A 13,333-nucleotide genomic window follows, 5' to 3' on the forward strand; every position below is an offset into this window, starting at 1 on the left:
TGGGGTAATAAGATCAAATCCCCAAAAAGGACCAGAAGTATGGGGCAACAAGAACACCATTATTGTGGTATGCTAAGCAACCCTACTAGCACTCTTAGCAACACACTGAGTCTTCTATCATTTAATGGCTTAGAAGGTGAGGTATAACATTATCATGAAACTTGGGTCTTAAGCCAACAGAAAATGGAATTAGCTGTAGAAAAATCCAGCGAAGGCATGCTATACTGTTATCTCCCTGCATGCCTACTGTGGCATATTTGAATATCTTGTCAAACAGTCTGTAAAGTCAAAAAGTGCTACTTACAGTTTCTGTTACTTAATTCTGAGGTGCTCTTCCAAACTGCTTTATCAAAGACTTTATTGCTTTATAAGTCATCTAGCACTTTAAGTAAAAAGGTTAGCATCATACTATGAAGTGAATGAATCTTGAAGATATATGCTAACATTATAAAGGTAAATCAATTTGATAAGCACAAAAGCTAAATTAAGAGTTTTCTCTTCAGGTGAGCTATGCTCTTAAATATAGTGGCAATGTAAGTGACTAGAGATAGTTTGCAGGAAAGTAATATTAAATTGGCTGTTGTCTTTTCTTTGTTTAAAACTACTACCCACTCCCCCCAAAAAAAGAAATCATTCACCATTTTCACATTTGAATTTTGCCATTTTTATTTTGTTTTTCTTTGACAATAATTGAAATCATGTTGCACTGCCTTATGAAAAAATGCAGGGATGTTTTCTTTTCCAGTTTTACCGGTAGGGTAACCCCTCGACCCACCGAACCAAGCAACACAGACTGCCGGAAGCATATGACCCAAAGGTCAGGGGATCAGGGATTACGCAACAATAAGGGAATTGGAAATTTTGTTTGTTTTGTGTTTGCTTTAAGGAAAATTGTTGCATAATTCCCGAAAAATAAATAGAAAGCTTCGTTTTTTTTTGTGTTTGCTTCGTTGTCTGCTGTTTTGGTGCGTTGATTCGAGAACCCTCCTCATCATTCTAGGATGACATCCATCTCTTTTGAGACCATTCCGAATACTGGTTCTGTGCACCAGTAGTACTAGACCCCTGGTGTTCCACCCTTGGAGGTGGCAAAAAGACTCCTACTCCTCCATCTGCAAAGTAAAAAGAGAAAAGGTATAATTAGGATTAATTTTGCAATTCTCTAAATTTCAGCTAATGTGTTGCCAACTACATTGACTTAAGATGAATGATTACAAGCTCTCCTATGCAGTATGATTCTGAAGTTAACTAAATGACTTGTAAATGCTGAACTCAGTTTCCACAATTAGTTACATGTCAAAGTACAGTTCCCAAATCACTATTGAAAGCAAGCAGATGTGCCTAAGAAGACTTACTTAATTGACAAATAATAAATATTAAAAGTTCTTTGGCACAATTCATTTGTAAACAATGAATTACAAATCTCATAAAATGAATCTGCATAAACTGTTAGATTCTCTCAACAAGCATAGACTGGACTGGATTCCTAAAGCATTTACACTTGGAAGGAGCTACCCTGAGCAGTTACATCATGCTAGATTTCTTATAAGGCCTCCATGATTCCTCTTGCTGCATAGGTTAATAAGGAGTTGTAAGGATCCGATTTCAAAAACTCTAGCATACCCACACAATGCTAGAAAACTTACTAAGTATATTTTAACAGAGTACGTTGATGTGTACTTAAAAATCAGTCCTTTACCCCATTTAAGTTAGTGAACCTTTCCAGTGTGAAAAGGAGCTTTGTGTATGACTGCAGTGTAACTACATGTGTTACATATGGGAAGCCCATATGTCAGTAGCTGAAGTACTGGCATATAGGGGAAGCAGTACACAGACCAGCTGATAAGATGGCTGCACAGTGTATATGCATTTGCAGTTGTCCCCTCTGTATACAGGGGATGACTGTAAAAGTATTTTTAACGTAGAAGGTACTTTAGCTGTACACATGTAAAGCATGCTGGCATTATATTTCTAGCTGTAGTACTGCAACTAGTCAGGAAGTCTCTGTTATGCTGATGGTAGTACTGCTGAACTAGAGGTGGTGGTATAGGACAGGGACTACTCAGGGTCTATAGCAGGTTAAGGGACAGAATTGTGCTACTTCAGAATATCCTATGAGGTTCATTGACACAGGATACTTCTGAATTTCATTACCTGCACATGGTGTAGCGTGCCATAAAAATCTGTGACTACTGCAGAGTTATGATTCTAATGCATTACTGCAATTTATATGTTGGAGTTATTATGGAGTTATTATAAGTTTAATTTTGAACTATTTAAATTATAGTGGATGGTTATATAATAATCGAGTGCTGTGCAGTGTAACCTACATGCTCATAGTAACCTGCTATCTTATATTTTAAGGCTATTCATATTTGTATGAAATGAAATCATGGAATTTTTTAAAAATATTTTGCACAATTGCACCACTCCTTACAGAATTTTTTTTATATGGGACAATGCTTCAATTATCATTCTACTTTCAGTTTTTAGTAATTGAAATTTGTTTGAACAAGACATAGCAGGAATACATGAAGGTACTGTGACATGTACACTCCCATGTGCACATCAGTGCAACCTTTTGGTATTCAGCAACTGCTCTAACATGATGCTGCTCAGTGCTCCAGCACAAAGACATGCAATACCACATAGGGCTGGTTCTGTGGCTTTGCTAACTGCTTATGAGGCAATACAGGAAAGAGTCATATGCTAATTAGTCATGCGGAATCGTGTCTGGAACTACATCCAGGAAGTCATCTACATGCTGAGCAATTCAAGAAATCATTCATCCATGTAGATCAGCATGGTTGAAAGGCTGTGTTCAGCTACCTAACTTACCACATATGTGCTACAGGGATTGGGGTGAAACAATCACTAGACACCAGGGATAACTCAACAGTTAAGTGCTGTAACAGCATCAACATCAGTATTTGGATTGGGGTAGGAGAAACACTAGGGATTAGACCTCTAAGTACAATAATGGTAATGACTTCAGGACAGGGATGAGGGTTGAGGGGACACAATAGCTACCAGAGCAAGTACAACTGTGTCATAATGGTATTTAAGTTATTACTGTGATGGGGGAGGACAAACAAGTCAGAGAAACAGGTAGTGGGGAATGTGGTGTTTGTGTGTGTGTGTGTGTGTGTGTGTGTGTGTGTGTGTGTGTGTGTGTGTGTGTGTGTGTGTGTGTGAGGTGCAGAACAGCAATGAAGTGCACATTGTGATAGTAACTGTAATTCAGAGACATGCAAATTAGCCAACAATTAGGTATTTCCTCATCTTGGCTAAATTATTCCTGAATCACAACATGAGAGTAGGGGTTCATTGGTCACTTTAATGAGTTCCCAGGCTAACGTCTTTTATTTGCAAATCTACACTTACTTACTAGGCAAATAAAAATGATTTATCCATGTATATAAATTATTGTGCTGAATAAACTAATAGGGTGAACATGTTTTAATTTTAAGTTTTTAGATTTATACAGTGTTGCTTATGATTTTGTTCTGTTAGAGAATTTGCAACATTTCTCTTTAGAGAAAAATGGGGATCAAGTAAAACTATAATTATAGGGGAGTTCCTGAAACTAGCCAGTGTAGTACTCCAGCCTTGAACTTGTCCTGAAGTATGCAGCCTCATTAATAGTGCATCACAGTTAAAGAATCAAGAAATTAATGCAGTGTAACTTTAATGTACAAAGGAACACAATGTGTACCCTCAGCAGTGCATTCACCAAGTACACATTAACAGAAATGCATACAGTACTAAATAGGTCCAACCCCTGCACAAAAGCCATACATTTCTAAGCTGTGTACTTGCAAATGTCCCATGAAAATTTTTCCAAACCTCAGGCATGCTACCCTGTCGTACAGAAGCCATACATTTCTAAGCTGTGTACTTGCAAATGTCCCATGATAATTTTTCCAAACCTCAAGCATGCTTCCCTGTCTTTAGGAAACAATGTGTCATTGCAATCAAAATTTCTATTAAAAATAACTAACATACTCAGAACTATAGCTTTCTTTAGGACCTTTAGGCACAAATAGCTTATTTTGATCTCAAGTCTGCAAACGTGAACTGGTGTCCCGCTACATCAGACAGACTGCAGCTCTGAATTGCAATACCTTTTAAACATCGTCCTACCCTAGCAGGAAAACTGTACTACTTGAAAGATGAGGATACAATCAGCTCCATGGAATCCCAGCAGGACAAATAATACACTTATTATGCCTACAGGGATGAGGTGGAAGCAGCTTTATGGAATGCTATCAGAACAAACAGTACCTTTATATCACTACATTGAAAAGGTCATGTCCAGCAGCAGGACAAATATGTATATAATGCTAGAAGGACAAGAACACAACTGGCTCTATGGGTTTGTGGAGAGAAAACAAGCATGCATTGCAAGCTCCTTAGCAGATACTCCTTATGGATGCAAATATTACATGCTAACAAATGTAAGTAGTGGTTCAAAATCAAACAGCATTTCTGAGGAAGTGATAGGCTTATCTCCTTGGAAACCTTAAGGGTTTCTGCACAGCAATAAACCAACACACATGAAGGAAAAAGGCAAACCCATACATCAGGATCAGAATCTTATATCTGCTACTTTTTTTTTCATTTTTTAAAGGTCAGTTTTTCTTTATGCCTCTATGTCATCATATTTCAGAGGTACTTTATTAACTTTTTTGGGTTCTTGATTAATTTCTGCTTCCAGTGGCAAAACTTATGCCTGGGAATGAAAAAAACATGTACAAATGGCCTATCTCAAATTCTTTGCAGCCTGTGGCACATTCACCTCTATTCAGATCACTTCTGTAATGTTCGCTCACATAATCAAAGTGTTATGCAGCCCAGGTTTCTTTCTTGAACAGTTGAAAGCTCCAGTCATCTCTACTCAATACTGGACTGCTGAATAACGTTGAGTCTTGTGGGCCTATATTACTTCTGTGCTGACTTCATGAAATACTACAAGAGCTGCATCAGTCCAAGTAAAACAATATTTGGAACATTGTGGACTGCTTGTGAAATTTTTGCAAATGACGTGGTATTACTACTGGTGTGCTCTCCTTAACAGCATATGGTAAGATGTGCATTCTTATAAGTTAACAGGTGTGTTTTTTTTATGGAGTTCATTCATCCAGTTTTCCATCAAACCGTAGCTTACCGAACAATAATGCCTACTGGAGACCTAACCATCTGCCACTTAGACTCCCATAAAGTCTCAGACTTGAGACACTAGTTAATGACTTAGCAATAATTTTCCAATAAAGTCCAACTGTGAACTTCAAAGAGACACAGTCTGCTGTTTGATGCATGTCCAGCACTCAGACTAGTCCCATCTAACTGTACAAGAAATCCTTTCAATGCTTCACAGATTGATAGATACTTACTAGACTATTGATCTGTGAGGTTCTTAAGCCTGACCTAGCATCCCCAATGTAGGTTTTAGTCCTTATATTTGCATACAACTAAACCAGAGATGGGCCGAACAAAGATATGTTGGGACATTTACATGTTTCTCCTATCCACAAGGGAAAGAGGTGCCAAACCATGGGTGAATTTGAGGTTACCCATGCATTCATCCAAATTTCATTTCACTAGAGTAAGGGAAGTACTTTGATTTATGTAGAGTGGAAAATGGTTCCACAGAAGCAATATTTTCTGTGGTACAAACCTGTCCCTACAACATGTTCTATTTATTTTGCAAAACAGACTGAGATCCTTTGAGCAGGTATTTATGACAGCACTGGACTTTACAAATGTGTGGTCTGACAGAATAGGGTCTATTGAAGCACTATACACAGGGCAGAGGTCACCTCTCATCTCAGTAGTCTGTACATTATTGAATACAGGGACAAAGTTTTTAGATGGTCTGCATAGTTTTTACAATTTAGGCTCTTGTTTTCTTAATGAGAATGTGTTTTGGTCATTCCACTTGTGGCAAGTGTTTGGACAGGTACACACCAAAACAGGAGTTATACTCAACAGCTGACATAATGAGTGGCAAATAAAGTGAAACAATTACATCCAAGGATCTGGGTACAATAACAATAGATATAGGCTGTGCAATGAAAAAGGCCTTCCTTATAACAGTGGATACATGGTAATGAAAGGACAATGAATTTAAAACGTAATATCATTTTATAAATGTTTGGTGCTACCCTGCTTATTATTACAGTGATTTGGTTACTATTTGCATTAGTTCAGCATTATGCCTTCAAAACATAACATTTCCTTTACTCTGCATTGTTGCTTTAGCTTTATTTACTTCACTTAACTATAGTTTGTGTTATTATGCTATTACTTATTAGCTTGATTATGTTGTACTATATATTTTGTATTTATTTTATGAGGTTCAACTGGAAGTCCACCAACTTGACAAATAAATATCCTCCGTACCACTGAGTTGATTGCAAGTAACAGATAAGATCCTAAGTTCCACGATTTCATTTCTTGAAAATGTGTATCATATACTTACTATACAATTCATAATGTTAAGACTATGCAATACAAAATTAAAGGACTAAAACAGGTTTTGCTAAACCATATGGACTAGTGGTAGCCTTCTGGATATCATCTCTCTTTTCAGTTTCTATCCTTCTGTTCTCTTCCTCTTCTCCCATTTCTTCAGCTTATGGCTAAGAATAATCAGTACATTACTGCCTGATTTTACTGTCTTACAATACTAAACCACATCTTATTTACATATATTTTCATAAGTTCTTCCTACCTTACAGTCTATTTTGTGATTTAGTCTGCACTTTGCTCTTCTTTAATCTTGACTAACCTGTCTTTACTCATGTGGATCCCTTTTTAATTTATTTGTTATGTGGTACTATGTCATCATATTGTAAAGTTGCCATAGATTAAAAAACTCATAGAATGTTACTAGCCCAGGGGGCCCTTCTAAGGCTATCCAAGTTTTCCCAAAAGAAAAATTATGTCCTGTATCCAAATAAGACATTGAAGGCCAGGCATTTCTAAGCTACCGCTGCCCATAAGCAACATGGATGCCAGGCCCAGTATAAATTTCCTGTTCCCATCCAATGGTCTAGGTTGTGCTTAAACTAGGTAATAGACAAACTTAGCTTCACATAGATGGGAATTCTGTTCCCCAGGAGGGGCACACTCTAGGACAAATATCCGTCTCTCCAGCATGTTCTGTTTAAGTCACAGACAAATTTCAGGTCCCTAGCCCTTGTATTTCTGGTACTGTCTGACTTATGAATATGCAGATTCATAAGTATGGGGTTTGCAGATGCCTTGTTAAGCCAGGCACAGATCACCCCTCAGCAATCTATAATAGACTGAGTAGAAGAAAAGTGATTTAAGGCACTGTGCATAAGGCAGGTTTGTTACTCCTTGTATTCCTTTTTGTGAGGACCCTCTGAGATCACTCTAGTTGCTGCATATGCCTGGTCAGGTACCTACCAAAGGGAGCATTGTACTCTGTGAATGGTCTGATAAGGGCAGAGTACAGTGGGATAATGACTCTTTGGACCTAGATGTCAGGCCCTTACTTATAAGCTGCATAATATAAAAATATTTCCTCATCACTATGGCTACCTGGTGGTTAAAGGTAAGGATATTCTCTACGTGTGTACCCAGATCTCTAACCACTGGTTTGACTCCTAGGGGCATATTATCAACATGTTAATTAGCCAGGATGGCTGATTCACAAAAGGTACAATTATGCATTTCTTAGCATAGAGTTTAAGATCATGGATTTGGCACAATTTAAATTTATTAGTCAGAGATAGGCTTTCTTGAAGAATGCTAGTATCTGCAGGGGAGCCGATGATAACCCTTGGCTTGCAATCATCTAGAAACTTAGTCAGCCATAAACCTTCAGCATTTGCTTTCATTTTGCCAAAAAGGAGTGATCCCAGTACTGGGCCCTGGGGGACTATAATGTCTGAATGGGGTACTGTATCAAAAACCTTGGCCAGGTCAATGTAAGCTGTGTGCACAGTCTTGCCTTCATCCAATGCTTTGGTGACCCTCTCAAAAAAGGCCACCAGATTTAATAGGCATGACCTTCCCTAAAGAAAGACGAACTGTGATGGGTCCAGCATTTGGAGGTTAGCTATGTCCTCATTTATCATGTCCATGATGATTCTTCCCATGGCCTTACATATGAGGCTGGTCAGACTTATGGTCCTGTAGTTACTTGCATCAGTGGTTGGACATTCTTTGTGCAGGGGAATGACTTTAGCCGTCTTCCACTCCTTGTCACAAAACTTGACAGAAGGCTCCAGTTGAAAAGTGATTCAAATGGTTCAGAGAGGTCATGTTTCATGGTCATTAGTAAGGACCCCAGGATGTTACCAGGGCCCATCGATGCAGTGTTTTTGGCCTTGGAAAGTGCATTGATGACCTGTTCCCTAGTAATTGTTGGGGGGTTGTGGTATTTCCTTTGGACTATCAGTGGGAATGGGGGGGAGGTTGAGCTGAACCTGTCAGCCAAAAGGTTGATAATGGCCTCCAGTTCAGTGTGAGTGATGCCATTTGCTACAAGTTCTGTGCATTTTTGCGTATTTCCCCTGAGGTTACAGACATAGCTGTAGAAAGCTTTGTGGTTGTCCTTTGAGAAGCTATTTTTTGTTCAAATTTAGCCTTTGAAGTATTAAGTAACCCTCTTAGCTGCCTGTTTAGGTTGGTCAGGGGCTTTTAGTATGTATGGCTTTGTTCCTCCTATCCTTAGCCAAGATGGTTTTTCTTTTGTTGTATAACTGATTGATACTGTTATTCCACCATGGTGGCTTGTCTTTTGAGTTTGTCTTATTCTTAATATGAGTAGGCACAGCTCACTCTATACAACTATCAATATGGCTGTACAGAGATTTTGTAAATAGCTCAGCACATGTTATGGTTTTTACTGAGTTTGGGGGTGCTTGGAATTTAGCCAAGGTATCACTTAGTAGAGAGAGGTTAGACATGAAATAGCCCATGTTCATGAGTACAAGATCAAAGATGTTTGTACCCCTGATAAGAGAATGGCCCAACTGTTCCATGATGTTGGTATTAGCTAACCATGACTCTGTCCTTACTCAGTCTGGCGAGGGAGACAGTGTGCTTCACTATATCATCACCAGTGACCAGGAAATTTGGCTGTGTACTGGTTTGCCTTAAGGGCTTAGCAGAACAGGCCTTGATACAGTGTTACTATGTGTAGCTGTGGGTGAAGTTTTAACAGAGTGTTTACGTGAAGGCTGTGGGCCCATTTTTGATTGTGCTGTGTAGGAGGTCTTAGTGTTTTAAGAAGGTTACCTTTAAGTGCCTCAGCATAAGTAGTTTTATGTGTAGGGCTTTTACCCTCTGCAGTAGGCGTGGTACAAATGTCACTGACTACAGGATTAGTTTTGGTTGCATGAGAGAGTTTTGTCACCAGTGTTAAAGAATATTTTGCACCTCTCACATACTTTATCTGTTTTATTAAGAATAACTAGGTTGTCAGTGTACATGAAGCAATTGCTACAATGCCTCAGAATACCCATCTCATCCAGACTGGCTACAGAGAGAGTCAGGAAGTGCATATCTGTGGCTACTGATATATTAGGGAGGAGTGAGTGAAATTTAATATTGAATAGATCAATAAGGCAAGGAACTTGATTAGCAACACTCAGCTATGCACAAACTAGATGATCTAGTAGTTAAAAAAATCTGTCTGGACAGTAAAGGTATTTTAAGGGAAACTTACACTGCAAGAGATCAGTGTCTGCACAGATTAAAAGAACTAAGACACTTTTAGAATAACAGACACAATAAGCCTTCAACTAGCAATTCCCAGCTCAGAAGGGTGTAGGTTATCCTCTCCTGCCGGAAGAGTGTAGACCACAAATCTTCCTAATGTAAATAACTGGTTTGGGGCCCAAGTGCTTAAACTAGAACAAAGACACTTAGAATAACAGGCACAATAAGCCTTCAATCAGTAATTCCAAGCTCAGAAGGGTGTAGACAATCCTTTCTTGTCACAAGAGTGTAGACCTCAAACTTTCCTAAGGTAAAATAACTGGTTTGGAGCCCAAGTGCTTAAACTAGACCAGAGACACTTAGAATATCAGGCACAATAACTCTTGCCAAGTTGTTAAGATGCTCATTTTTTTGTCTACTGCAACTATAGTGTTGCTTGTGTAATGAGTAGTTTAACCACTGTCACACCTTTATGCTACATTTAATACTTTTATTTTACATGTATAGTATAGGGTTTTGCCAAACAATATGCATTGTTTTTCCCCATTTCATCCTTCCTAGTCAATAACAAAATGCTTCCTACCCAACTCAGTTCTATACTGCCCAAATTATTTTTCTTAAGTAGACCTTTGGTATTGCAGGCAGAATTCTAACAGCTTTACTGATGGACAAACTAAAAGAGGATTATTGATAGCTAGAACGTTACTTGCACAGTAATAGAAGGTTTTTTTTTGTATGGTCTGAAGAAAACATTACCTAACGTATTAAACATTTATTTGTTATGCCATGCCATTAATATTAAACATTCTTTAAATTAAAAAAAAAATGAATATATTGTATAGACTTACCACAACTAAGAAAAAATGCAAAGCTGAAAGATGTTAAGAAGTTGGAACTCCATGCCAGATATGGAGCCCTGAAAAACAAAAGTATTTTCAGTTTGTAAGTGATTTACTTTCATTATTTTCACACTGTTTTTGTAGACTGTGTTCTGTTCTTCTTTGCTTTGCATTTATTTATTGTAAAAGACACTGAGTTATCAATGAAAAACTCGAATGCGGTGTCTGTCTCATATGGCTGTATACACATTTTTACTTCAATTTTTGGAGGATAAAACAAGAAGTAATTATCATACCAGGCCATTTCATTGTAATGGTTACTTGACTTGGCTACTAATGTGTACTCCATATGTGACATATGATAATACAATTATAAATGATTATTTGTAGCAAATATAAATTTGGATTTAATATCACACATTGGTACACATGAAGGCATAGGCTTCAGCTCCTGTTGGTTCTCTTTCATTGCAATTTTTAATTAATTTACAAGGTATAAAACTGACATAACTCTTCAGACTTACCTCAAACAGTTAGAAGAGCACTCTGTATCTCCAGCACCAACCACTAGGCATAAGTCTTCACTACCCTCACTTAAGTGACTGGCATCAACTACTAAAATAAGCATACACATGAACACACACACACACACACACACACACACACACACACACACACACACACACACACACACACACACACACACACACACACATCACACAAACAATGACTGACAGTCAACAACTAATAGGAGTACATATTATATATATGTATTAATGTGGATGTGTTTACATGCATGTGTTTCATGTATGCAGGCTCATGTGTGCATGCATGTGTGTGTACAAGATATATAATCTGTGAGATAAGACTGCATAGGTAAGTAAATTGACTCTAGAATTCTTATTTTTAAAATATGCCCAGTGTACATAGTAACTGTCACATCAATTTTATCACATGTTATTTTATGGTGGTGGTGATGTTAAGGAATAAAGCCCAGACCACCTGTGTATGATTAGTGGTTCTGGTGTTTCACAGCATGGACAGGAAGGATGGATGTACCCATGAGGGAATAGAAACATGCTGAACAGTACTAGTTTTGAGTCACAGTGGAGGCCAGAGGTCAAGCAAAAGAGATTGGAGGGATAGGCATGCAGGAAGGCTGAAGAATTAGGCTGCCTTTAGGGTCCAGCATAAGGACATTCTCAGGCCACTCCTCATCAACTGCTGGCCTAATGCATAACATCAGCACATTGCAATGGATTACAGAAAAAATAAACTCACTGTAGAGACACAGTAGGAAGCCGCGGTGGTGCAGCAGTAGCATTGTTGCCTCACAACAAGAGGTTCTCCTATTCGATTCTTGGCTGGAGTGCCTTCTGTGTGGAGTCTGCATATTCTCCCCGCAGTCGAGTGGCATTCGAAAGACATGCATGGATGGGCATGCCTTCGCTGAAGGTTGGGCGTCGGGCTGGCAACTTGGCACCATAAAAATCTACTGCCAATCATTAGCGGACCGGAGTTCCGCTGTGGTGACCCCTAACCGGGAAAAGCCAAAAAGACAAACACTGTAGAGACACAGTGTCACTGCTCCTCACCTGTCACATCCCGTCGTGCAGTGCCTGAATACAGCATTCCTTGCTTTATGCTGTGAAGGCTTCCATGAACAGGTGTAACCATATCAGGGGAAGCCCCAACATGGGTAACACTGGAGAGCCTCTGAGGTATGGAATATACAGGACTCGGGGTTCATTAGCAGATAGCATTAGAGAAGTCTAAATTTAGTTTCGGTGGTGACAAACCACACATACCTCACATATAGTCATTTTATTCCAGTTCTGCTCTACGTTTTCTCAGAATTAAAATATTACTTTACGTGTGACTGCGGTGGTGGTGCTGCGGTAGCGTTGTTGCCTCATAGTTAAACGTTGCCCGTTCGATTCTCAGTTAGATCGTCTTCTATGTGGTGACATGCGTAAATGGGCGTTCCTTCGTTGAAGGTTGTGCGTTAGGCCCGGCAAGTCAGTACATAAAAATCTACTGCCAATCATTAGTGGACCGGAGTTCCGCTGTGGCGACCACTAACCGGGAAAAGCCGAAAGACACAAACAAACTTTACGTTTAACTACAGATTAAAATACATTTTTGTAAAATGAAAAGCACATCTGTTTTACAATTAGAAGACAGCAGTTTCTTCCAATGTACATTGATATTTTTGGTTATGTACCTATTAGCACACCATCCTCTATCTTGTAATTCCTATTGCTGGACCAGCACATATACGCATGTGCATGTGAACAAACAAAACACCAACACACACATAAGGCCACACACACACATATGCACGCACACACATGCAAGTGAACACACATACATGAACATACACACACACACACACACACACACACACACACACACACACACACACACACTAAACATAAGTGCAAGCACACACAGCAAACATATGTGCAAACACACACACACCAAACATAAGTGCAAACACACACACATGCCAAACATAAGTGCAAACACACACACACACACACACACACACACACACCAAACATAAGTGCAAACACACACCAAACATAAGTAATAACACACACACACACACAGACACACCAACATAAGTGCAAACACACACACTCCAACTTAAGTGCAAACACACACACACACACACACACACACACACACACACACACACACACACCAAACATAAGTGCAAACATAGACACACAAACACACACCAAACATAAGTGCAAACACATGCACACACCAACTTAAGTGCAAACACACGCACA

General features: G+C 38.9%; 1 long non-coding RNA gene across 1 annotated transcript in view; it reads right to left on the reverse strand.

Moving 5' to 3' along the window:
* Positions 1-640: 640 nt before the first annotated feature.
* The window catches only part of LOC122815845, a 16,795-nt gene continuing 4,102 nt past the window's right edge, over positions 641-13,333 (reverse strand). The window contains exons 2-3 of the long non-coding RNA XR_006367002.1: positions 10,545-10,612; positions 641-1,112 (exon numbers count right to left, since the gene is read on the reverse strand). This is a non-coding gene — a long non-coding RNA (uncharacterized LOC122815845). The remainder of the gene's footprint in view (positions 1,113-10,544; positions 10,613-13,333) is intronic.

This window comes from Protopterus annectens, chromosome 11.part0, assembly GCF_019279795.1.
Source record: "Protopterus annectens isolate FY-2018-M chromosome 11.part0, PAN1.0, whole genome shotgun sequence".
NCBI lineage: Eukaryota > Metazoa > Chordata > Ceratodontiformes > Protopteridae > Protopterus > Protopterus annectens.